This window comes from Rhinopithecus roxellana, chromosome 6 (assembly GCF_007565055.1).
Source record: "Rhinopithecus roxellana isolate Shanxi Qingling chromosome 6, ASM756505v1, whole genome shotgun sequence".
Classification (NCBI taxonomy): Eukaryota; Metazoa; Chordata; class Mammalia; order Primates; family Cercopithecidae; genus Rhinopithecus; species Rhinopithecus roxellana.
This window is the reverse complement of record NC_044554.1, coordinates 7,278,562-7,304,046: the sequence shown is the minus strand read 5'-3', so window position 1 is coordinate 7,304,046 and position 25,485 is coordinate 7,278,562. Positions and strand designations below refer to the sequence as shown.

The 25,485-nt window shown below is 38.8% G+C and overlaps 1 protein-coding gene across 15 annotated transcripts in view; it reads right to left on the bottom strand.

Annotated features, from left to right (window-relative positions):
• The window catches only part of IMMP2L (inner mitochondrial membrane peptidase subunit 2), a 913,124-nt gene extending 894,747 nt beyond the window's left edge, over window positions 1-18,377 (bottom strand). For 5 of the 15 annotated variants that reach the window (XR_004058029.1, XM_030932892.1, XM_030932901.1 and 2 more), the window contains exons 1-2: window positions 18,171-18,291; window positions 17,710-17,782 (exon numbers count right to left, since the gene is read on the bottom strand). The gene's annotated coding sequence lies outside the window, so the exon portion shown is untranslated. Of the gene's footprint in view, window positions 1-15,600; window positions 15,709-17,709; window positions 17,783-18,087 lie in introns of all 15 variants that reach the window. The other 10 variants (XM_030932891.1, XM_030932903.1, XM_030932902.1 and 7 more) reach the window with 8 other exon arrangements.
• Window positions 18,378-25,485: the final 7,108 nt, after the last annotated feature.

Below are 25,485 nucleotides of genomic sequence, written 5' to 3'. Positions count from 1 at the left end.
TCAGGTGTGGTGGCGCATGCCTGTAGTCCCAGCTACTTGGGAGGCTAAGGCAGGAGAATCGCTTGAACCTGAGAGACAGAGGTTGTTGCACTGAGCAGAGACCATGCCACTGTACTCCATCCTTGGCAACAGAATGAGACTCCATCTCACCAAAAAAAAAAAAAAAAAAAAGAAAGGAAAAAAATAACATATGTTATTACATATATCTGTATATTGAACTTCAGGAAGTTGATTTTTCTGTGTATATTTTTCTTCAATAAATCATAACACAACACTCTTGTCCAAAGGCAGTAAAGATGGATAAGAAGGATCAAGTAACTTTCATAATCCACTGAACTATAAGGCACTAAGAATTTTTTTCCCAATTAACAGCTGATTTTTAGAAAGTGTTTAGTTAGATTTTCCTTAAAAGCAATTAGTTTTCAGTCTGTGCTCTATGGTCTCCTAATGATTCCCTGGAGTCTCGAGGGCCAGGGGGAGCAGGTGCTAAGTGAACAGAGTTCTGAGTTGCCTCAATCAGAGCCACTCTGCTTTTATCTGTTTGTTTTTTTGTTCCAATAATGGAATTCCAACCAAGATTTTCTTTGAAGAAGGGTTCACTACATTAAAATAAGAATAAAATAAAAAAAGAAAAAGGTTAAAAAAAACACTGCCTTAAAGAATCAGCAGTGGATTGAGGTTTGCACTATATAATTCAAGCTCTAATGTATTTCATATTTCTTGGTTAGACAAAATTCAACTGTCAGGTTTATAGGCCTTCCTTTGTGCTAAAATGAGAAATATCATTTGAATACAGAAATATCCAGGAGGAGGGAAAACAAAATGGGTTTTTGAGAAGTATATTTATTCTCTAATGCAGCTATTTCTAAATTTACTTATTATTTTTAATGGCATTATCTATGTACCAATCTTCAAGTTAACGATTCGTAACAGAACACCAAAATAATCTAATTGAACAACAGAAGCCCACTGTAAATGCCAGCTGCTGCTATGTTTCATATACTGTAAACAAATATCCCACCTCACTTGAATAGTTTCTTAGTAGAAAGATCACCTTAAAGGAAAAGATCCACCAAACTCATATTTAAGTAACAATTTTAGCTATTTTGCCAATCAAGAAACAAAAGGTGCTCCGAGTAACTGAAACTGGGGGTGCTCCATCATAAAACATCCAGAAGACCAGTGGGGTGAATTTGATCTGCTGGTGAACACAATGAAGACTGATAAGCAAAAATGGGCTTCTTCCAACAGAAACCTCCTGCCAACGTGTGCACAACATTGTGCAATTGTGGAATGGCACTTGACTGGAAGTCAGGGAAACACCTGCAATCAAGTCCAGGATCTGTAACAAGTTAAGTGAATCCAAAACCTTTACAGCTGAACACATAAAATGATTCATAAGACCTAATGAGAAGCAACCAAACTTGATTTTCATCTCTCTGGGAAACCCTATATTAGCACTGTAACCTACAAGGCCCTCTTCCACTTCCAAACTCCTCTGGCATTCGCTAGCCACACCCTCATTTGGCACCCAAGACTGTTAGTTACCGTTTTATAGGTAACTTCTCAACTAAGTTGTAAGCCCCTAAAGGGCATAGGCCTTGTCTCACTCCTTTCTATACATCCTAAAATTCTTAGAATTTTGCTAAGCATTTGCAGATGCTAAATAAATGTATCCTGACTATTTAATTGTAGATATGGTTTATATTACCACCCATTTACAATGTTGATAGTTTCATATGGTTGTGTTGATGACATTCCACTCCTTTAAATGCCAGTCAAGAGAGCAATGGAAAAAATAAGCAGCCAGATCAGGCTGTATTGACAGCCATGCAACTCATCTGATATTACCTCTCCATGCATGTGTCCCTCCCAAAGAACCAAGTGCCCACTCTGTTCTAGGGCTAAGTGTTTTCTGTTCCTGTTATGCTTTGTACCAAGTCAGAAATAAGATTTGGATTCAAGTCTTAGCTATGCCAATGAGTAAGCAATTCATTTCATCTATTTGAATAGATGACCTTAGCTCCAATTATCTATGATTCTATGATTCTAACTTCAGGCCTTTCCCCCCAATATCAGAACGGCCCCTCCCTTACAGTACTAAAATTACCTATCTTCCATGATATGTCCCATCATCATCACTACACCCATGTTCAAAGGCCATTTCTGACTTCTGCTATAAGGTCAACATACTCATGAAATTACTTACACTTATAAAGATAACACTGCTAAATTTCTTGTCTGATCTTTACGTCATACCTGCATTCATTTAATAAACACATTAGGAAAGCTTCTAATATATTCCTGCTTTCAGCAGCAAAGATAAGTTATGGCTCCATTTGCAAATAAGCACCAATAATAGTAAATAAAACTAAATTACTTTTATACTAGTCACCAGAAAGGTTGTTTTCATCTTAAACAGCAGTTTAGTAGCCTTGAGGATAATCTGATCTCTCCCATTTTATAAGGAACTTATTTTTATTGTCTCATCAACATCAAATAATATTAGGGAGTTTCACAATGACTGTGACAATAAATGGCTTAGAAAGAAAATTCAGTAACAATTTTGATAGGTTTCAGGGAATATATGAGCTAGACAAAAATACATGAGCCATACAGAGATTTGATGCAATTTAAATTAATATCTACCAGTTTTGAAAAATAAAGCTTCTCAGAACCTAATGTAGCTTTGTTCTGCAAAAAAGACTAGGCATATCACCTAAAAAGACCGGTCCCTAACCAACTGTTATCCAAATAATTAAAAAGAAAAGTGGCAATTTTACTTCTTCATACATGTTAAGCAAAACCAGCCATAATAAAATCCCTGATGAAAGGTGAGTTTTAAAAATAAAAGTGAGATGTAGGTAACAGAATCCTCCAAGAAATACTTAAAAGGCTAGTTTTTCTCAGTCAAAAGCATATCAACATTTTCCTATATTTTGGATATTAACCTCAGTTACAAATATCAGATTATGAAATATAAAATATAAAAATATTTGGCTAATGGTATAGTAAGGTTTTGTTTCATTTTTAATAGAGTGATTAGCCTTTCACAAAAATCAGTCAATATTACTCTTCCATAAATTATGATAAAAATCTACAAACTCTAAAGGAAGCATTAATTGGGAAAAGAAAAAAACTAAATATTCTTGTTGTAAAACTAATAAAATAAAAACCTCAGTCTAGTAGAGAATATTCATTTTGTGTTGATTAAAATTTTATATCACTGTATTAAACATAGTAATATTAAAAACTGTTACTTTAATTACCTCATTTAATCTCTACATTAACCTTATTTTTATCCCCATTTTGAAAGATATAAACTGATGCTCAGAATGCTTAAGGAATCTTCCCAAGGTCAAAGAGAGAGTAAATAGCAGAGCTGAATCCAGATTATTTGACCCTGTAAATTATGTATTTAAGCACTATGCTACACTGACTCCAGTTACTCATAACCCCCAATAAATATTCAGCACTCCCAATAAAACACAGGGCACGATGAGTTATTGATTTCATAACTGCTACTGCAGCATTCAGATACTACTTATTTGGAAAAGTGTTCTGAATACACAATTAATTCAATCCACTATGTAAAAGGTAAATGTTCAAGTCTCATTCAAATGGAGAAGGGGTAGAAAAGGAAGAAAAGTACGAAGTCTAGATGGAACATCAATTAATAAAAAATATTATCAGGGTTGTCTTTAAACTTCACAATTACTGAAGGTCCTTATTATCCTGCTGTACTTTCAGCACTCTCAACTGCCTCTTAGAATTTGAAATTTCACTGTTGAAACAAAAGAATCATAAAATATATGTGCATTCTAAAAAATTGTGTTCTTTTGCAATTTATCTTCTACATTTATTACCTGGGTCTTTTAACACTCGACTAGAAGCTAAAGCAATCCAACTGTATATATAAAATGTAAAACTGGAAATGCCAGAAAATCAACATGACCTTTCAAATATAACATTTTCCACAATCATTTACTTAATACTAGAAAAACATTTTACAGTATTTAAAGCATAATCTTTATGTGTAATACTTTCAGCAAATATAAAAGCAAATACAGAACAGAGTCAACCACATTTTTCAACCAAAACCGCAATTAATTTTAAACTACTACTTTTTCTGCAATAGTTCATTATCTACCTATTAAAACATTCATAACCATATTAGTGTGCTCTACTTTTCAAATACAAAGCTGATGCTAATCACAACACTAGTCACCTCCTGTAACTCGCAGGGACTGCTAGTATAACAAACCCCTCCCCTGACACCAATTTCCCTATATTAGTTTACTTGAGAACAAAAATACGTGTTGGGCAAAGAGATGAGATAAGCCTTCTCTGTAAGCCAGCAAGACCACTCTTGATTAATCCCCAATGTACGGGCCTGAACAGCATGGCTTCTAACCAACCAGAATCCTCAGTCAAAAATACTTTCAACAAAGATAAAAATTAGCTAGAAGGTTGTATTACCCTAAAATTAATTTTATATGAGAGCAAATGTATAGCCTTTATATTTTCTGATCCAATCACACCTTTGTTAAAAGCAAAGATATACAAATTAACACTAATAGGATGTTAGATGTTCCAAGAGAGAATCACGCTTCAGATAAACTACTACTCATATTTTTCTTTATTCCATAATCAAATAGCAATCTTTAAGAATATACCTTTCATTCCCCTTTGACTACTTTATTTCCAAAAGAAGCTGAACAGAAAATACTTTTCCTCAGACTTTTTTCCTCACATCTCCTAGCAGGAGAGAAAAATTAGCAAAACAAATGAACTCAGAATCATTCAAAGGTGTGGACAGTGCACATCTTATAGCTTTAATACCTGAGAACTACGAAGAAAAAGAGATCAAGGAAATAAAGTGAGCAACATCACATACCTGGCTGAAAGACAAGTTCTATACTTAAAACTAAGTATGGCTCTACAAAAGGATGAGTTTATGTTTTTTGCAGGGACATGGATGAAGCTAAAAACCATCATTCTGAGCAAACTATCGCAAGGACAGAAAACCAAATACCGTATGTTCTCACTCATAGGTGGGAACTGAACAATAAGAACACTTGGACACAGGATGGGGAACATCACAAACCGGGGTCTGTTGTGACGTGGGGGGATAGGGGAGGGATAGTATTAGTATTAGGAGATATATCTAATGTAAATGACTATTAATGGGTGCAGCACACCAACATGGCATGTGTATACAAATGTAACAAACCTACACGTTGTGCACATGTACCCTAGAACTTAAAGTATAATAAAAAAAAATTAAGTATGGCTCCTATCGACTCAATGAATTCAGTTCGTATTTCTTTAATGCAAAGAGAGAAAGAGCAAAGTTACTGAATAAGGAGATAAAAGTGTAAAACATCAACAAAGCAACTAAATTAGATACCCCACCCATCACAGAGAAAATCAACAAGACCCAATAAATTTATATGTACACATTTACCTTTGGAATCATATGTCATCCATTTTTTGTATTCTAGACACGTTCTATTCCACTGACTGGGAAAAATCGAAAAGGTGGCCTTTGTAGCAGAGGACAAATAGAATTCAGGCTTACTATAACAGAGCAGCAAAACAAGGTGAGAGAAAAGCAGCTGAGGAGGGGAGGTTTACATTCAACATATATAAAAATAATGTATATTGGCTTTTTTTTTTTCATGACGGAAGGAAGGTAAGTGGCTACCCTAAGAATGAAGGAAAATTAAAGGATCCCTGAGAATGGTTTATACCCCAAACAAAACAAGAGTGAGACAAATTAAAGTAAAAAAAAGACCAAAATCCCAACAAAGACAAAAACCCCAATCCTCTCTCTTACATTGAGAGAAGCAGAATAAGACAACATCAGAACAAAATATCTGCATCCAGAAGTCAGACTCACACACACATATTCTCAGAGCAGAACAAAAGGACCACATATTTTACACTATTAAGATAAAACTAGTACAATTATATTTTTAAATATTAATTAAAAAAAAAAAAAGAGAGAAAACAGGTTGGTCAGCTCTGCCCATAGAAGCTTCCAAAAAACTCCATAGGAGTCATCCTCATGGATGTGAGACAGAATGTCACTAGGGCTTAGATATGCATTTCCCTAATGATTAACGATGTTGAGCATCTTTTCATGCCCTTATTGGCCATTTGTATATTTTCTTTGGAGAAATGTCGATTCAAACCATTTGCCCATGTTTTAATCTGGTTGTTTTTTCTTGTTGAGCTGTTCGGAGTTATTTGAGACGGAATCTTGCTGTCACCCAGCTGGAGTGCAGTGGCGCGATCTTGGCTCACTGCAACCTCTGCCTCTCAGGTTCAAGCAATTCTCCTGCCTCAGCCTCCCAAGTAGCTGGGACTACAGGCCACCACTCCCAGCTAACTTTTTGTATTTTTTGTAGAGAGGGGGTTTCACCATGTTGGCCAGGCTGGTCTTGAACTCCTGAACTCAGGTGATCCATAAATGCTTACAATGCATCTCAAAGCCACCCTATGTCAGGTAGAGAATGTTATCCTCTCAGGTTGCCTGCCCTCACAAGACAGTCCGCAATGATCCTTGCCTCATGTCCTTGTGTAATCCCCTCCCATACTGAATTAGGACTGGTCTGCGGGACCAACTGAATACATCTGAAATGATGGTGTACGACTTCCACAGGTAAGGCATAAAAGGCACTGCAGCATCCACCTCGGTGGCTTGAATCTTGGGAAATTCATCTGCCACTTCATGAGAACAGCCCTATGGCAAGCCCATTGTGGAAAGTAACCAACCTGCCAACAACCAACTGGCCAGCCATGTGAGTAAGCCACCTTGGAAGTGAATTTTTTAGCTCCAGGTGATTCTTACAAATGGCTTATAAAGTCCTCCAAAATAACCTATGAAGTATGTGTTTTTTCCATTTTCCCAGAAGGAAAACGAAATTCAGAGACAAAATGCGACTTGTTCATGTTCATATAGGTAATAACAGAGACAGCATCTGAAGAAAGATCTTACATATCCTTTTCACTATGTATCACCATGTTAACATCTGGATATTTATATTTAAAGCCTATTTTTTAAGTTCTGATATAAGAGTTTTAACTGCATGTTTAGACTACGGCATAATGTAGTCATATACATCAGACAGGTCTCAAAAAATCTTCTAATATGTTGTCATAATCTACATATTCAGACTACAGGATAAAATCCACATATTCAGACTATAGGATATCTCTTAAACATGAGAAATAGTAAGACTCTGGCCATGTGTGGTAGCTCACACCTGTAATCCCAGCACTTTCGGAGGCCGAGGCAGGTGGATCATCTGAGGTCAGGAGTTCAAGACCAGCCTGGCCAATATAGTGAGACCCCATCTCTACCAAAAATACAAAAATTAGCTGGACATGGTAACACACGCCTGTAATCCCAGTTACTTGGGAGGCCGAGGCATGAAAATCACTTGAACTTGGGAGTCAGAACTTGCAGTGAGCTGAGATCATGTCACAGCACTCCAGCCTGGATGACAGAGCAAGACTCCGTCTCAAAAAAAAAAAAAAAAAAAATAGTGAGACTCATAAAAAGCACAAGCTAATTCACTTATAAACTGATTCAAACTGCCCTCATATAACAGTGCTAAATAGTTATTAATATTTAACAAAACTAAATAATAATTACTCAGTATTTAAATCTGACACTAAAAAAAACTCTTATTCAAGCAACTATTAAACAAATGCTGATCCTTTGTAAATAATCTGCAATACCAGTAAAACTAAAAATAAAGGCCAAAAAGGCTACATACTATATGATTCTAACTCTATGACATTATGGAAAAGGCAAAAACATTGGAGACAGTGAAAAGGGCAGAAGTTACCAGGGGTTAGGAGAAGGGAGGGATGAATAAGCAGAACCCAAGATTTTTAGGCAGTGAAAATACTCTGTATACTATAAGGATATATACATGGCATTATACATTTGTCCAAACCCACTAAATGCACTACACCAAGAATGAACCCTAATGTAAACTATGAACTTTGGGGGATAATGATGTGTCCATGTAGGTTCATCAGTTGTAGCAAACGTACCATTCTGGTGGGGATATTGATCATCCGGGAGAGGCTATGCATGTGTGAGGGCAGGGAGTAAATGGGATATCACTGTACCTTCCATTCAAGTTTACTGTGAACCAAAAATGACCCTAAAAAGTAGTCTATTTTAAATAAGTAAGGCAAAATATCTGTGGCAATCTTAATCTTCTCCTATAAATTATTACTTCACAGGTCCTCTGTTACCTATTTAGTAGAAAGCATCCTTGGCTGTCAATCCTAACTTTCTGCACCGCTCTTATTTACACACACATTGTTCCTCACAACATCTGCTCTGCCCACTGTAGCCTGCTTATCCTCTAATGGTCATCAGTGTACTGAGTCCAAAGACAGGGTAGGAGTCAGGTAAAGACAAGAGATGGAGAAGGCAGGTAGTGGGGCTAAGGAAGCAAAGAACTCCTAAAGAGGGAAGTCAGCAGATAAATCTGCAGGAGAAAATCTGCAGCAACAAGGAGGAAAGAATCCTGAGTTGATACAAATGTGATTATTAGTTTACATAACAGGAAAATCATATGAAATGTAATTATCCTAAAATACAAAACATGATGACATTACAAACATTTCCCTTCTTTAAAAAAAGTCTTCGCTGTATACAATTCCAAAACTAGAACTTGATCATGTGTTTGCAACGTGTCCTCCAGCGACAAGCAAAATGATTTTTCAAAAGTTGACTGTAAATGCTACATTTTTCAAAGGAAAGATATATAAAAGCATGTGTGACAAAGACCTATATCTCAGAATAAACTTGGGAAAAGGTACAAATATTAAATGTTTATGATTTATTGCCTGAAAGAGAGTTGTACACTTTTATATCCTGGGTCTTCTTAGTCTAAGAAGTCAAGAACATATTATGTGTTACCAAACTAAGCAGGAGTTCAATGAGATTCTGAAAGTTACACCTAATACACTATGTATTACCAAAAACATACTATGTGTTTAGAAACAAATAGTATGTTAGGTATGACTTTTAGGTAGTTAGGTATGACTGTTAGAGGTGTGTGTGTGTGTGTGTGTGTGGTCACTTGCTTGCTTTGGTCATCAGTGAGGAAGCCAGGCTAAAGCAACTAACAAACAGTCCAAATATCTGAGTCATTTATGAGAGGCTAAGGGCTCTAATGGCATATCAGCGACCTATAAGACAGGTTCAAAGATGGTTCTGGCAGGATCCACCACCACTACCACTACCACCTCAGCAAAATACGACCTTCTTCATCTGAAGTTTCAGGGAAACAACAAAGGCTAGAGTTCTGCCAGCCGTCCAGCTCAGTAAACACTGATTAAGCACCAGTGAAGTACAAAGCATTAGCTTAAAGGTGATAAAAGACACTGAATAGGAGGCAATATAGCCCCTTCTACCTTAAGAATTTTCCAATCAAAAATATGGTAAGACTATAGTCCAGGCAAAGTAGAGAAAGTACTAAAAGAGAAATACAAAGAAGACATTCAGAGGTTTCCTCAAGGAGATGCTCTAGAATGAAACCTGAGGCCATCACTCAGATGACCAACAAGTTCATGCTATAGCCACTGCTCGTTTATAATATTCTTCCATTCGATGTACTACTACTACACCAGAGATGTGAGAAACTTAAGACATGCTATTTTGTTCTAGCTGATTATTAAAGGGGGAGAATTATTGAATATAAAGTAAGATATAAGATAAAGATATAACATGATTTTAAAGAAGAAAGCAGGAAAGGGTTTGGAGCAAAGTGTGTCATAATGCTAACATGGCACAAAGCAAAATAATTCAACTTCCATTCAGTTTTGTTGGTCAAAAAGAATAGTATCACTTTTTTTTTTTTTTTTTTTTTTTTTTTGGAGACAGAATCTCACTCTGTCACCCAGTCTGGAGTCCAGTGGCACAATCTCTGCTCACTGCAACCTCCACCTCCAGGGTTCAAGAGATCCTCCTGCCTCAGCCTCCTGAGTAGCTGGGATCACAGGCGCGTATCACCACACCCAGTTAATTTTTGTATTTTTAGTAGAGACAGAGTTTCACCATGTTGGCCAGGCTGTTCTCGAACTCCTGACCTCAAGTGATCCACCCACCCTGGCCTCCCAAAGTGCTGGGATTACAGGTGTGAGCCACCGTTAACTTCTATAACACATTTATATGCTGCTTTAATGGCTTACAAAGGACTCTACCATAAATGCTTACAATGCATCTCAAAGCCACCCTATGTCAGGTAGAGAATGTTATCCTCTCAGGTTGCCTGCCCTCACAAGACAGTCCGCAATGATCCTTGCCTCATGTCCTTGTGTAATCCCCTCCCATACTGAATCAGGACTGGTCTGCGGGACCAACTGAATACATCTGAAATGATGGTGTACGACTTCCACAGGTAAGGCATAAAAGGCACTGCAGCGTCCACTTCGGTGGCTTGAATCTTGGGAAATTCATCTGCCACCTCATGAGAACAGCCCTATGGCAAGCCCATCGTGGAAAGTAACCAACCTGCCAACAACCAACCGGCCAGCCATGTGAGTAAGCCACTTGGAAGTGAATTTTTTAGCTCCAGTGATGCTCCTATAAAACTTCCACTCCTGCTGATATCTGACAGCAACCTCCAGAGACCCAAGCAAGGCCCCTCAAATTGCTGACCCACAGCAACCATGAGATAACAAACAATTACTGTTGTTTTCAGCCACTAAGTTTTTCATGTTACAAAACAACAGAGAACCCAGTTTTACATATGAGGCTCAGAGGGGTTAATTTACCAACTATCATACAGGAATGAGTAGAGAAAACAGATCTGCAACCCAGTCTTTAGGTTTTAGGTTCAAGAAGGTTTAAACAATACTACCTTCTTCTCAACTAAAATAAGGTATAATACTGTAAGGATGATCATTCCTATATGATTATATGACTGACGCTAGTACGTCAGGCCTCCTACAGTACATAGACACAGTATATGCCCCTGTATTCTTAACAAATATAATGCGAATCTACAAAATAAGTGAATTTGTGGTGCTCCATTGCGCTCTGTGGACTTCTTACTATTTTCTGGAAAATTGCTATTTTTAATGTGCGTATCTTGAAAATAAACACTCAACACATTTAGAGAATTTTAATAATGAAATATTACTGACACTGAGACTACACACTTAACAATCTTAATTACAATTAGCACTTGTGTAATTTTAAACAATTAGAATATGTCAGACAGGAAATGCTCAACTGCTGTTTCTTTAAGGTTCTGCTTTTTGGCTTTAGGTCTTCAACCTCGTAGCATTACACAAATGTAGTAAAATGTATTATCAAAATGCTCCTGATGGTAAAATATTAAATCAAAATCCAGAAAGTAGTTACTATCTCACAGAACAAGGTAGCCAGCTCTTAAGCCTGTCTACTTCTGGAGAAGGTCAAAAGAACATTTTATCATTATAATCACATCTGCATATAATGTCCCTTCACACAAATCTCCTCTTTTGAGCCATATAACTTTGCAAAACAGGTAGGCAGGACAGGTATACTACCATCCCATTTTTCAATGATGGCCTTAGAGAAGTCTGAGTAACTTAACTAAGGATACATAACTAATAAAAGGAATTGCAAGAATCTAATCTACAAGTTTTTAGCACCAAATCCCAGCCTTTTCTTCTAAGCCATGTTTTAGCCCAGCGGTGCTCTACCCTGACTGCCATGAGGACACCTAAGATGCTTTGAAAATATCACTGCCTGGACCTCATCCCCCAGATACTTGATTTAATTGCACTGGTTTGTGTCAGCAGTCTAATATATAATAAACCAGCGTTGGTAAATTCACAGAAAGTGTATACCACAGGGAGAAAATGTTGATATGTCTATATGTAAACTGAAATATATTAACCCCCTAAGAACTTCCTCAAATACAAAAATATCTTGCAATAAAATCATGCAGAACAAGAAAGGGGAGAGGAGAAACCCAAGCCATTGGTTATAATGGCCATGGGGCCATTAAGGAATATTTTATTCCCCTAATCTCACTCCCTGAACCTCACCATGCCACACCTCAAGATATAGCTCAGGTATTACCTTCTGTGAGTCCTTCAGGATCACAAAAATAACGAAGTCCATTTTTTTGCATCTATCTTACCTTGAACTCTATCATAGTACATATTGCCCCTCAAAGCATTGCTTTATTTATACATTTATTTTTATTTTATTTTATTTTAATTTTATTTTATTTTATTTTATTTTTTTGAGATGGAATCTTGCTCTGTCACCCAGGCTGGAGTGCAGTGGCACATTCTCGGCTCACTGCAACCTCTGCCTCTTAGGTTCAAGTGATTCTCCTGCCTCAGCCTCCTGGGTAGCTAGGATTGCAGGTACGTGTCACCACGCCTGGCTAATTTTTGTATTTTCAGTAGAGACGGGGTTTTGCCATGTTGACCAGGCTAGTTCCGAACTCCTGACCTCTGGTGATCCACCCACCTCAGCCTCCCAAAGAGCTAGTATTACAGGGGTGAGCCACCGTGCCCACATTGCTTTATTTATATATCCCTTTCTCTCACTGCCCTGAGGGTTCCTTAACCCATTTATGCCAGAGGTTGCAAATTTTTTTTGTGAAAAATCAGGCCTTGGTTATGACCTTGAGAAGTAGGATATAAATAACTCTCACTAGCTTAGCGTTCCAATAATGGAGCACTCTCCACATGGTAAGAACACACACATCTGTTTCTCCGGCCTTCGCAATCTCTTGTGATGTTCCACGATCCTATATCCAACTGCCTTCTAGACATCTCACACTTGCCAATGATAAGCATGTTAAACACAGGTCCAAAGTTGAACTCATTCTCTTCTCCCTCATACCTTCTTCCTCTTCTCTTTTCCCACTCACTACCCAGAAACCTACGAAGTATTCTAACATTCTCACTCTCCCATATCTTTTACATTCAAACAGTCACAAAGACCGGCAAATTCTCCCTCATCTTACTTTTCCTAAACATTCTCACTTCTCTATTCCCACTACTTCCACCCTTATCTAAGCTTTAACCTCTCTTATCCATATTAATGCACTGTCCTTGAAAGCTTCCAATCTTGCCATGTCCCCACACCCAACCCCACTCCACTCTCAATCTACCCAGCACACTGCTTTCAGTGATCTTCCATGACACTCACAATTCTTCAGTGGCTGATTACTACACATGGTATAGGAAGTGTACCCTGAACTGGCTATCCAGTTTCATCTCCTTTCACTCCTCACCTTGTCCTTCACACTCTAACTTACCTACATATAGTGCCCAGTACACATTATGTTCTCGTAATCCCACACAACTACTCAGGCTGTTAGCTTTACCTAGAAATGCTTTCTACTGCTTATCAGCATGCCCGCTCCTACTCAGTTTTCAAGTCTCAGCTCAAACACAACCACTACTAAAACCCTTCCCTGGTATTGCAGGCAGAGATCAACAGCTCTTGTTAGATTTCATTTGCACTTGTACCTACCTCGTTATAGCAAATAGCATACTCGAACTACATATTCGAACTACTGGTCAAGATATCTGTAGTCCTATTAGACTATAAGATCCTTGGTCAAAGACAATGACTTTTCATCTTTATATCCTCCTCACTAGTTCAATTCACAGTCACTAGTTCCATGTACATTACTGGTTCAATGCAGATATATAATAAAAAAGGAGAGGAGAGGTTAATGAATAAGGTATGGGCCAATGAAAGAACAAGAAAATCAACTGGACTTTGAGTATAGAAAAAAAAAATACCAGATCTTAAGAAAGTACAGACATCTGTAGTACAGACATTTGTTACTGTAGTACAGACATCCATTACTAAGTCCTAACCATTAAAAAAAAATAGAAAAATATGGTTATTCAGGTAGTATGAAGATGACAAAAAAAAAAAACTTATTATTGGACTAAGTAGACATTAAGAAGGTAAAAGTTTCCAGTGGAACAGTTGCCAAAGATCAACAGAGAAGCCAGAGAAAAAGATGGTTGTTTCTAGGAACCAAGTAATTCATTGACCTAAATTCATGGACTGATCAAGACTGCCACCTTTCTCTCAGTTCCAACCCTCTCCTTTGTCATTATTCTGCATCACCCTTTCTGAGTCCCCACTACCAAATCCCCAATGCCATGGGTAGTTTCCCTCCAGTGGAGCCACAGGTCCAGGCCAATGGCTTAATCCGGATGCAAGGGCAGCGGGTGGGAGGGTATCTTTGTTCTTATGTCTAGGACTTTGAGGAAAAATGAAACAACTATTTACTGAGAATTTATTTTATGGCAGATATTGTGCTACATTACACTCACTGACTGAATTTCACAGTAATCATGAGTAATTATCCCATTTACACATGAGGAATTTACGTCCAAGGTGAACAGCTAAGCAATGACAGGGCCCACCTGAAAACCTAAGAATGACAAACTCCAGAGCTTTTTCTATACCCTCACTACCTCAAAATGTCGGGAGATGTGGTCCAACCATTCTAGGTTGGCACTCAGAAGACATTTGCCTCCAAAACACTATTATATATGTCGATTAGCGTCTACAGTACCACTAACATATAATAGGCACACAATGAGTTTAAAAAGCTTTCCTTACTGCCATATGAAAGTAAGTACTATATTTCCTGGGGTCCGGACCTGGAAATCTAAATGCTATTTATTCCTATCAGTACACTGTTCACTTTACAAACAATAGACTTGAAAATGAACTTGTGGAATACAATGGGTTCTTAAGTAAGGCTTTTCTTTAAGAATATTTTCTTGCTTCCACAAAAAGTATAAAAGCCACCAAGGATAGAATGATTTTGCCTTGTTAACTTGTAAGAACAATGACACTAGAAGAAACCTGTGGGAAATATGCTTATCTGACCAGGTGTTCATTTTCGGTGGGCTGTCATTTAAGTAAAACATCATACTAAACCCCACAGACCACAGCTTACGATAGAAATGCCACAAACTATAGCAGTACAGTTGATATGCCTATAATCTACTGACAAAACGTACTCCTCAGTAAAGTGAAACCAGATGTATGGTGTGAAATCAGATGTCTGTGAACTTGTCTTTCTCAGTTTTCAGAGCAGTATTAGATACGCTAAATACTCAGCTAAGCTGTATATTAAATCCACAACTTGGCAAAATCATGACAGTTTGGACATGAAGCATCAGCATTTTTATTGTAATTCTTATAAACCAAAGACATTTCTGAAATAGAAATCCTAAGTTTAAGTACTCAGCTAAATACAGTAGTATGTCTTTCTCACTTTAAGAACAGTGTCAGGGCTTTTTAAACACATTATAGAAATTCTTTCCCTTCATTTTTCAAGCTGACACACTTTATCCAGGGCTGTGGAATGATCTGATAAGGTCACATCAGGTGTCAGTCCCTGTCCCAGAAATTCTAGGATCAGATACACCAGGTGATCCCCTGTGAAAAGCAAATCCCAGGGAGGCTTAACAGTTATAGGAAAGTTAGGTACTACATGGCTTTCCACAATCAAAGGGAAGATCATAGGAAAGTAATGGGTGAGCACAGAAAAACAGGGAGGGAAATTTAAAAGTACTTACGTGCCAGGCACTGTTTTTTCACACATTCTTTTATATATACTCTTTGTTCTGTTTTGATGGATAAGAAGTCAAGCAGCAGGGAAGTTTTAATGGCCCAAAGTGACACAGCTAATAAAATAAGAGCCAGAAATCAAGCTTATGTCCAAAAGACTATAAAAGTCATGCTACTTCTACATGAAGGTTTCGGGTGAAGTGAGGAGGGGTGGTAAATAGCCAAGAAGAAGGAGAAAAAGGAAGAAATGTATAATTTTACCAAATAACAGTGAAATAGATATATATATAAAAACATGTATTATGCCCCACATATGTTCCATATATAATACATAGTTAAGATGTATGCATTTTTAACATATACTTAAGTTGCATATTTAGTATGTGTATATATGGAACAAAAAGTTGAAGAAATAAGTATCAAATTGTTAAATGGTCATCTGAGAGTAGGCTCATAGGAATCTCACATTTTGCCTTTTACATCCCTCCCAGATTTAATTCTAAATAACTTTTTTTGACTTTGTATTACTCTTATAACCAGAAAAAGCCAAAGAACTATTCTAGCTTAGATTTTTTAAATGAGGCTAAATGCACAGAAACCTATGCAAGTTAATGGTCTACTTTCGCATTTGTTTTTCTAAGTACATCATCATTTACACTCTCCATGATTCCTAATATTAGGTCCTTCTTATGGAACAACTACAAAAGTTATCCTCATCTAATTATTATACTTGTACACTGGAAAACGACTGTAACATTATTCAGTATAGGACACAAATAGCCAAGGTCAGTCATCCTTGTAAGTTTATTACTGAAAGTACTAGAAAGGTGGAATAATAATTATGTTCACAACACTGTACAGACCTGCAAACCACTATGATCAGTGGTACAGGGAAAGTCTTGTACATTAACATGTAACGATTCAGAAAGTCCACAAAACTGGTGGAAGGCCTGCCCCAAAACAGCCATCTCCAATACAATCTCATCATTCTCACCATCCTACTTTTATCGTAGTGCTGATAAAAAGTGCTCAGCACATGTTAAAAAAGACAGAATTAGCTATTGAATCAATGAAGGAACCCATTATCAATGAACAATCACTTCCTGGTTTTCCATAAAGTAAATTATGTGGTCGCCTATCACTTGAGCACAAACAGGCACGTTCAGGATACAGGCAGCCAGTATGAGAAAAGGCGGCCGATCGCAGAGGGCAATTCTACTTTTCCTGTGTAAGAATCCAAGAATGTGGTTTACTACATTCCTGCTTGTAGCTAATCTGAATTTCAACTAATTTAAAACGGTTATTTATATGTGACATACAGGATGCATAAGGAGTTCCCAACCTTGTGAGAGGAGATGTGTTTCATTTCACCATACAGGGGAGAGGGAAGCAGTGTATTAAAGAAGTAACAGAAAAGTCCCACTGAAGAACCAATGAAATAGACCACACTGAAAATCACAGTAAGCCTCAAAGGACTTCAGTGTCCTTTTTGGCAACTTTTCAAAAGTGAATGGAATGCTTGCAAGGAGGTACCAAGAATGAAAGTCCAGAGAAAAAGGCCCAGCCCAGTCATCTCTCTCCTCTCAGAACATCTTCTGTAAGCTTGAGAGAAAATCCCAAAGAACTTCAACATCAGTAACCTTGTTACTAACTTCATGCCTCGGGGTCCTAAAGGATTTTTTCAGGAGTCCCCTTTTAAAATGTAAACATCCCTAGCGGGGGTTACTGTTCATTATCAAACAGGACCTGGATTCTTTAGTGCTATGGTCTCAGGGATTAGTCAAAGCTGGCTAATAAGATAGGGGCTGAAGACAGACAACTAGAGAGGACCATTGTTCCAAGGTGAAAACAGGTAAAGGGGAAGGGCAGTCTTCTGTCGGGCTAAAAGGGATCCATATGCCCAAGCTGTTAAACTCCCAAGCAACTTTATAGACTGTGTGAGCCTGAAAACAGTCCGGGGGTTGGGGCCTGTGACTTTGAAGGTGGGTCCTCCAGTTCCCGATGAAAAGGTAGAATCTGGGCCCATGTTCCCCAGCAGTAGTTCTGGATCTAGCCCTTCTCTCTCTCGCTCTCAGGATAGTCCTAGCTCCTTCCACCCCTGAGCATTCCTTACTTACCCTTTCTCCCGCTCTTCCTCGGTGAGAAGGGGTAAGTGGTTATTTTGTGCCCTCGCCCAATTTGGCCAAAACCCTAAAAGTAAAAAACGACAGACAGACACGTGCTTTAAAATCCTGTTGTTCAAGCCTGAGGCTCTCCCACCACCTGCCCAACACTTCCAGGCAGAAAGCAGCGTGCTCCCTCACGGCCAGGGCCGGGGACCGGACTAGTCCCCTTTGTGAGGAATGGGAGGGCGCGTCCTGGAGGCGCCGGCTCGGCGAGGACGAGGGGGCCGGCTCCGTGCCAGGTGTGCCGCCTCTGGCGCCGGTTTCCCACCCTAGTTAGCCAGTGGCACCAGGAAGAGGACTAGGCAGGGGTGGCCGCCGCACGCGCCTCACATAAACACGCGCACGCACACATGCTCTCGATCACGCAGGACTCGCTGCCGCGCACCCCTCCGCCCCAGCAACGCTCGACCCACCGGAGCCGGGGCCGACTCCCAGGGAAGGGTCCCCAGCCCAGGAGACCACCGAGGGTCGGCGGCTGCGTGCCTGCCCACCCCCGCCAGCCTCACAGCCCCCTGCCCCGCCGCCGGACGCCGAGCGCCCGCCCTCCGCACCCGCTGCGCAGCTCAGCCCAGGGGAAGTCCCCGCGCAGACCCCGCCCTCCACCGGCGGCAAGCTCCGCCCCGCTCCCCCCGGCGCGCGGTGGCCGTCCGAAGCTCCGCCCCCGGCGGAGAACTGGTCTCTGGACCGCCCGCCCAGGTCGGGCTCAAAATGCGGCCTGGATCTGAAAGGATCAGAAACGACAGTAATTCAGCAAGCAATTATTGAGCACTTGCCCTAAGCTCAGTAACGTACTAACGGGGGAGAGGACAGTAAAGAGCTGAAAAGTCTGTGAAACTGTGTTTTCAGCTCCTCCTCTTGTTTTGTAAGTCAGGAAACAGAGAACCCTCACAGTTGCTTAAGTGCAGGACAGCAGTGGCAAAGCACCTGACGAACGATCTTTGGGCAACTCCTCATTGCATTTTTTCCTACTCAGGTACACTCAGGAAAACTATTCAGTTTTGCTGCCTCCAGGTAAACCAAAGTGAGTAATACAGGACAGGTGGTTTACTTGAGATAAACTGGAATTTCATACTGAAGGTTTCGCCCTCAAATGGGTCAAACTTTTTTTTTTTTTTTTTTTTTTGAGACGGAATCTTGCTCTGTCGCCCAGGCTGGAGTGCAGTGGCACGATCTCGGCTCCGCCTCCAGGGTTCACGCCATTCTCCTGCCTCAGCCTCCCTAGTAGCTGGGACTACAGGTGCCCGCCACCACGCCCAGCTATTTTTTTTTTTTTTTTTTTTTTTTGTATTTTTAGTAAAGACGAGGTTTCACTGTGTTGGCCAAGATGGTCTCGATCTCATGACCTCGTGATCTGCCCGCCACGGCCTCCCAAAGTGCTGGGATTACATGCGTGAGCCACCTCGCCTGGCCAAATGGTACAAACTCTTAACTGGGTTATTACAACCTACAAAGAAACCTTCTTATCCATTTTATTAATTAGCCTAATTCAATGTGGCTTCAAATGTTGATGAAAGAACCCAAATCATGGTGCTCCAACAAGCTGGATGCCAACCAGTACTCGTAAGTACTTGCAATTACAGATGCGATATTTTCATTCCTTATCATCCCAAGATGCCCTTCCTTCACGTGAAGCCGCCGGAAAGATTAACTACCAGATTCCCTATGATTAAGGAATTGATAAATAGAAAGGGAAGACCGAAATCGACCGAATTTTCCCATCGAAGTGAAACTTGAGAAACTTGCATGTATTTTACCTGAGTTCCTTTCTCAGGAGATACACTGTCAGACCTCCTAGATAGTGTCAAGGAACTGAAACTTTCCAGAACACTACATCTGGACAATGAGGTACATCTGCTGCCTGTTCACAAACTCCTCTTCCTTACCCCGCCATAATTCCCTGCTATAGAAAGTCCTAACTTTAGTCTCTCTAAGACAGGTTTGAGACTGGTCTCCCTGCCAGCATCACCTGCATTAAAGCCTGTCTTCCTTGGCAATACTCGTTGTCTCAGGGATTGGTTTTCTTTGCTAGGAGCAATCCAACCTAGGCTGAAACCCAGGCATTCAGCAGCAGTGGCACCTAGAAGTACTGAACAGACATAAAATACTTTTTTTCTCCTTTTCTTACTCCTCCAGTTATATCTTCATTATTTCTGTCTCTGTTCTCCTTCTAGATGCTGCCAAACTACTCTGTGCACTTTCAGATCACTTAATACTAATGTAAATAACAGACATTCTGGCATTCTTGGTTCAAAATTTATTCTAAAGCTTTAAGAATCTACTTAGAGTCTTAAATGGCCTGATAACTGAAATTCCAAGAGTCTCCTAAAGAGAGCAAAATTGCTCTCCTGTGAAGGGGATATGTGCCAGTTTTTCTTACTTGTCACAGGAATAATTACTGTAAGGTAAGCTCTTTTCTGCCAGTGCTTAAGGACGTAATTGCAAAAGCACTTAGGTGACGGGACCACCGTCATCAAATAGCAGTCAAGAACTATTTGGTACCGTGACCCCAAATTAAATGGAGTTCCTGGTCACTAGGAACTGACAGTCTGGGATGGAATGTAGGTGAATAAAGAACAAATACAGGTGTTTATGGCCTTTATTGTATTGGGAAGTAAACAAACATACAAAAAGAGTTGCTAGGTCTGGCCTGATTTTGTCAAGAAGATTCATCAAGTGTACTCAAAAAGAAGCTAATTTCTGGAAAAGGCAGAAATATGGTGTATTAGTCAGGATTCCCTAGAGGGACAGAACTAATAGGATAGATATATAAATTTAAAGGAGAGTTTACTAAGCATTAACTTACACAATGACAAAGCCCCACAATAGGCTGTCTGCAAGCTTGAGGAGCAAGACAGCCAGTCCGAGTCTAAAAATTGAAGAACTTTGAGTCCGATGTTTGAGGGCAGTAAGCGTCCAGCATAGGAGAAAGCTGTAGGCTGGGAGACTAGGCCAGTCTCTCCTTTTCATGTTTTTCTGCCTGCTTTATATTCACTGGCAGCTGATTAGATGGTGCCCACCCAATTAAGGGTGGGTCTGCCTTTCCCAGTCCACTGACTCAAATGTTAATCTCCTTGGCAACACCCTCACAGACACACCCAGGATCAATACTTTCTATCCTTCAATACAATCAAGCTGACACTCAGTATTAACCATCACATATGGAGACAGTAAAAAGATCAGTGATTGCCAGAGATCAGAGAGGAGGGGACATGAAGCAGATTGTTAGGGCAGTAAAACTATTCTGTATGATATGATAATGGTGATAGATGTCATTATACATTTGTCCAAACCCATAAAATATACAACCCAAAGAGGGAGCCTTAATATAAAATCTCAACTTTGGGTGATAATGATGTCAATGTAAGTTCATCAGTTGTAACAAATATACTGCTCTGGTATAGGATATTCATAGGGAGGCTGTGCGATGTGGGGTATAGGAATATATAGGAACTCTATACTTCCTGCTCAATTTTGCTCTGAACCTAAAACTGATTCAGAGAGTTTGGAGAAAAATAGTTTGTGAGAAAAAGAAGCAGCAGTTAGAGCATCCTATTTTATTCTAATTTATCAATTAAATTCTAAGCTGAATATTTGGCTTTGTGTATCTAGTTCAAATATATTTGCTTTGTCTCCTCATATATTAAAGCAGACCTCTATTTGTTGTTAATACGATCGGGGGGAAATGAATCATACAGTCCTAACTAAGGTACAAATTTAAATTATAGTTAGGCATCAAATCTAATATTCAAAGAGATAGTTAAACAAATTAAAATAATTAAGTTTACAAATTCCATACAGATATTAAAATATATTCCTATCTATACATACTTACCATTAGTAAGCAAATGATAGAGGTATCATAGAGTAGCAGTTCTCAAACTTCTTTTTGATCTCAAGTTCTCTTTACATTCTTAAAAATGATTGAGAACTTTGAAGAGTTGTTGTTTATGTGGGTTATATATGTCCATATTTACTGTATTAAAATTTAAGATAGAAAAATGTTAGACATGTGTCTGTTTAATTTAAACCCATTACATGTTAGAACTGTAAACGTTATTTTTATAAATAATGACTATGTTTTTTCCCAAAAAATTAGAGAAAAGTGGCATTTTTAACATTTTATGAATCTCTTTATTATCTGGCTTAATGGAGAACACTGGATTCTCATATTCTGCCTCTGCATTCAGGCTGTTGTGATATGTTGTTATACCTAAGATGTGAAGAAAATTAACTGTCATACAGATTCATAGTTGAAAAAGGGAGGACCTTACAAAGCTCCTGGAAGGGTTTCAGTAACCCCTAAGGGTTCTCAAACCTCACTTGGAGAATTACTGCCAAATGGCATTTTGCATTTCATTTGTTTGAATGTCATGTATTTCCACACAGGCATCTGTTAACACCTGAAATTATAGTCCTTTACTTATTTCAAGCTAAAACTCATATTTGTCAGCTCATATCAAACCATGACATTTCAAAAAAGTTTTTCAAAGCTTTTACTATATAGTAACTCTGATGAAATTGATATTATTATTTGAATTGATATGAAAACATTTGAGATTTCATTTATATCCTTCATCTCAAACTTTTTGGAAAATTTTGAATATAAATTGTACCATCTGGAAAAAATGTAATATTGGTATATAGTTATTAATCCAGTTTTAGGTATACTTATAACAAGGTATATCCCCTTTTATAAAAATAATTTAAAAGTGAGCTTAAAACAAAGACAGAATAGGTAATTACAGTTTTATTTATCAACTAAATAAATACTTGATTCTAAACTTACTACCTTGGCATGAAATTTTAAATATATAACCCTTCATTTTTATTACAAATAAAAATAATGTAAATCATCCAGTTTGGGGTTTTTTAGTACAATTTCCAACTAAAAGAAACTAGAGCTGACCAGTGGAATCTCTGACTTCAGATCTGGGCCAGGTTAGACACAAGATGAGCATAGGATAACTTGTGCCACAAAGCCAGGAATCCATTAACAAAAAAAAGTGTCAAAGGGACACAGAAACCAGCATCAAGTAGCTCCTTTGGCCAAAAATGGACAATTTAAGCATCAAAAAAAGTAATGGATGCAGTTGTTTGAAACATACTGAACATATAAAAATTCATGAGTTCTTAATGATGTTCCAAAAAGGGGAGATCAATAAAAGGGAAAAAAAAATCCACTGGACACTATTGCAAGTAGCTAGCACTAAGCCTTTGTTCTAAAATTGTCCATTAAAAGAAAATAATTCAAATTTTCTCATTTATCTTTCCCGATTAAACTATATATCAGAAAACCAAATTGTTGTTGAGGGAAAGTAGTTTTTTACAATAAATATGAAACAACAGAATTGGAAACCCACCCTTTAGCAATCTTGCATTTAATAAATGATTCAGGCAACCATCATCAATGGATCAAACTAACAGATGCAATGTTCATGAGGAACTTCACAATGGACATCAGACGGTCACTACCTCAGCCTAATAATCTGTCATTACAAGTGGAACTCCAGACACTGTGTGCTTCCTGACCTAATGCTATCTGAAGCACTCAGGACAACTATGAAATGTTATCACCCCAAAAACATGAATGGGATCTAATCAAGCCTTAAAACTTACTTCTCACTTACAGGCTTACAAAAAAAATGAGGGTTAGAGGAATAAGTTAAATGACAACACAAAGAGGCCAGGTGCAGTGGCTCACGCCTGTAATCCCAGCACTTTGGGAGGTTGAGGCAGGTGGATCACTTGGGGCCAGGAGTTCAAGACCAGCCTGGGCAACAAGATGAAACCCTGTCTCTACTAAAAATAAACAATAAGCCTGGCATGGTGGTGCGTGCCTGTAATCCCAGCTACTCAGGAGGCTGAGGCAGGAGAATCGCTGGAACCCGGGAGGCAGAGGTTACAGTGAGCCAAGATGGCGCCACTGCATCCCAGCCTGGACGACAGAGTGAGACCCTGTCTCAAAAAAAAAAAATGACACCACAAGGAAGGAAACAGGTAAATCTAGAATGGAGGACACTCTCTGAGACAATTGATATAGTCTCTACAAGTTAATAACTGGACACACAGGAGAGAGAAGGGGTCAGGAGAAGCCTAGGTTAAAAAAAATACAGCCATGAAATGTAAGATGTGAATCTTCATTTGGATCCTGATTCAAACATCATGACTATAAAGACTTGTAAGACAATCATGGACATTTAACTAGGGACTGGTGTTAGATGATACCAAAGAAATACTATTTTATTAGGTGCAATAATGGCATTGTGATTATGTAAGAAAATGTCCATGATTTTTGGAGAGGTATTCTAAAGTATGTTGAAGTTAAATGACATATTCTCTGGCATTTTCTTTATACTTTAACATAAAAAAAAAAAAGAAGGAAGAAAAAGAGATAGCATAAATGTGAAAATAAAATGGATAATTATTGAATTTAGATGATGAGGGGAGTTCTTTGTACTTTTTCATGGTTTTTGTATATGTTTGAAATTTTGTATAATGAATATTTAAAAATATAAGCAACTGCTATAGCTCAGATTTTCTAGAAAACAGTGCTTGAGATAAGCTCACATGTTAAAATTTTCTTGCAGGGGTGCAGTACTAGAAAAGCAATAATGAAGGAAAAGGGGGAACAGAGGCAGGGACAGAGGGAGGAGGATCCATGGTGGTATGTTTCCAAGCTGGTTATAGCATCCCAGTACATGCAGTTGGTTGCTTAGTCACACAGGACATCTCAAGAAGGCTGTGTGAAACCACTGAGTAACAGAATCATCCCTCAGGAGGGGAAAGGTTAAGGCATTATTTTTTTAACTGTATTCTTCTTGCCTTGTGTCTCTCATTCATCAATGTTTGTTCCATAAAGCAGGGCAAGCATGTGGGAAAAAAGGTTGGGGGCAGGGGAGTGAAAATGGGTTTTGTGAAGTGACTGAGATTTATTTAATCTCACAATGTGGAATTTAAACAAATCAGTGATTTTTGGGTTTAGTGAAGACTTACCTATAATTTTAGCCTTTTTGGACTAGAATAATCATTCTGTTTGACTTTCTTTTTACCTCAGTAAATAATTTATTCAGGTCAAAGCCATTATTTTTGATTAACAAAAATCACATTCACATCAATGGCTGCAGAAGCTAAATATAGGAGAAGGGTTCTACCACAGTGACCTGCACATTTGCATGTGCCCTTGCACATCTCCACAAAGGCCACGTCAGCAAGACTTGACTGCAGTGAGCTAAGTCGTGGTGGAATGCTGTTGATTCTCCTACAACATGAGATCATGAGAGGCTTGTGAGGAGCTGCCCCAAGGCCATTTCTCGTTCACTTCCCAGTTTCTCATTGCCTCCTGTGTTTTGAGGAGGTATGAGGCTTTCTACCTCATTCTCCCTAGAGTATAGCCTCAGGCTGTAAAACTGCTTAGCCGAAGCATGACATTGGTTCCTCTGGAACAGGGTGCCCTGTCATCCAGGTTGTGGTCATCTGACCTCCTTTGTATCAGTGTCACCCTGTGCAAGGGATACCAGAGCTGGCATCTTTGGCTACTCTTGCTTTTGCTGTCCAAGTAAGTAAGAAACTGTCTGAATCTAAAAATGGCAGTTCATTGTTTTCTTACTGGTTGAATCTATCACCCTTGCCTTACCTTGACAAATTCTAGGCAAGAAATTTTCACGTTGCTTAATGCTAAAGAGGTCCTTTACCCTTTCCTCTTTGTATTTTGCTCGGCCTACAGAGTAG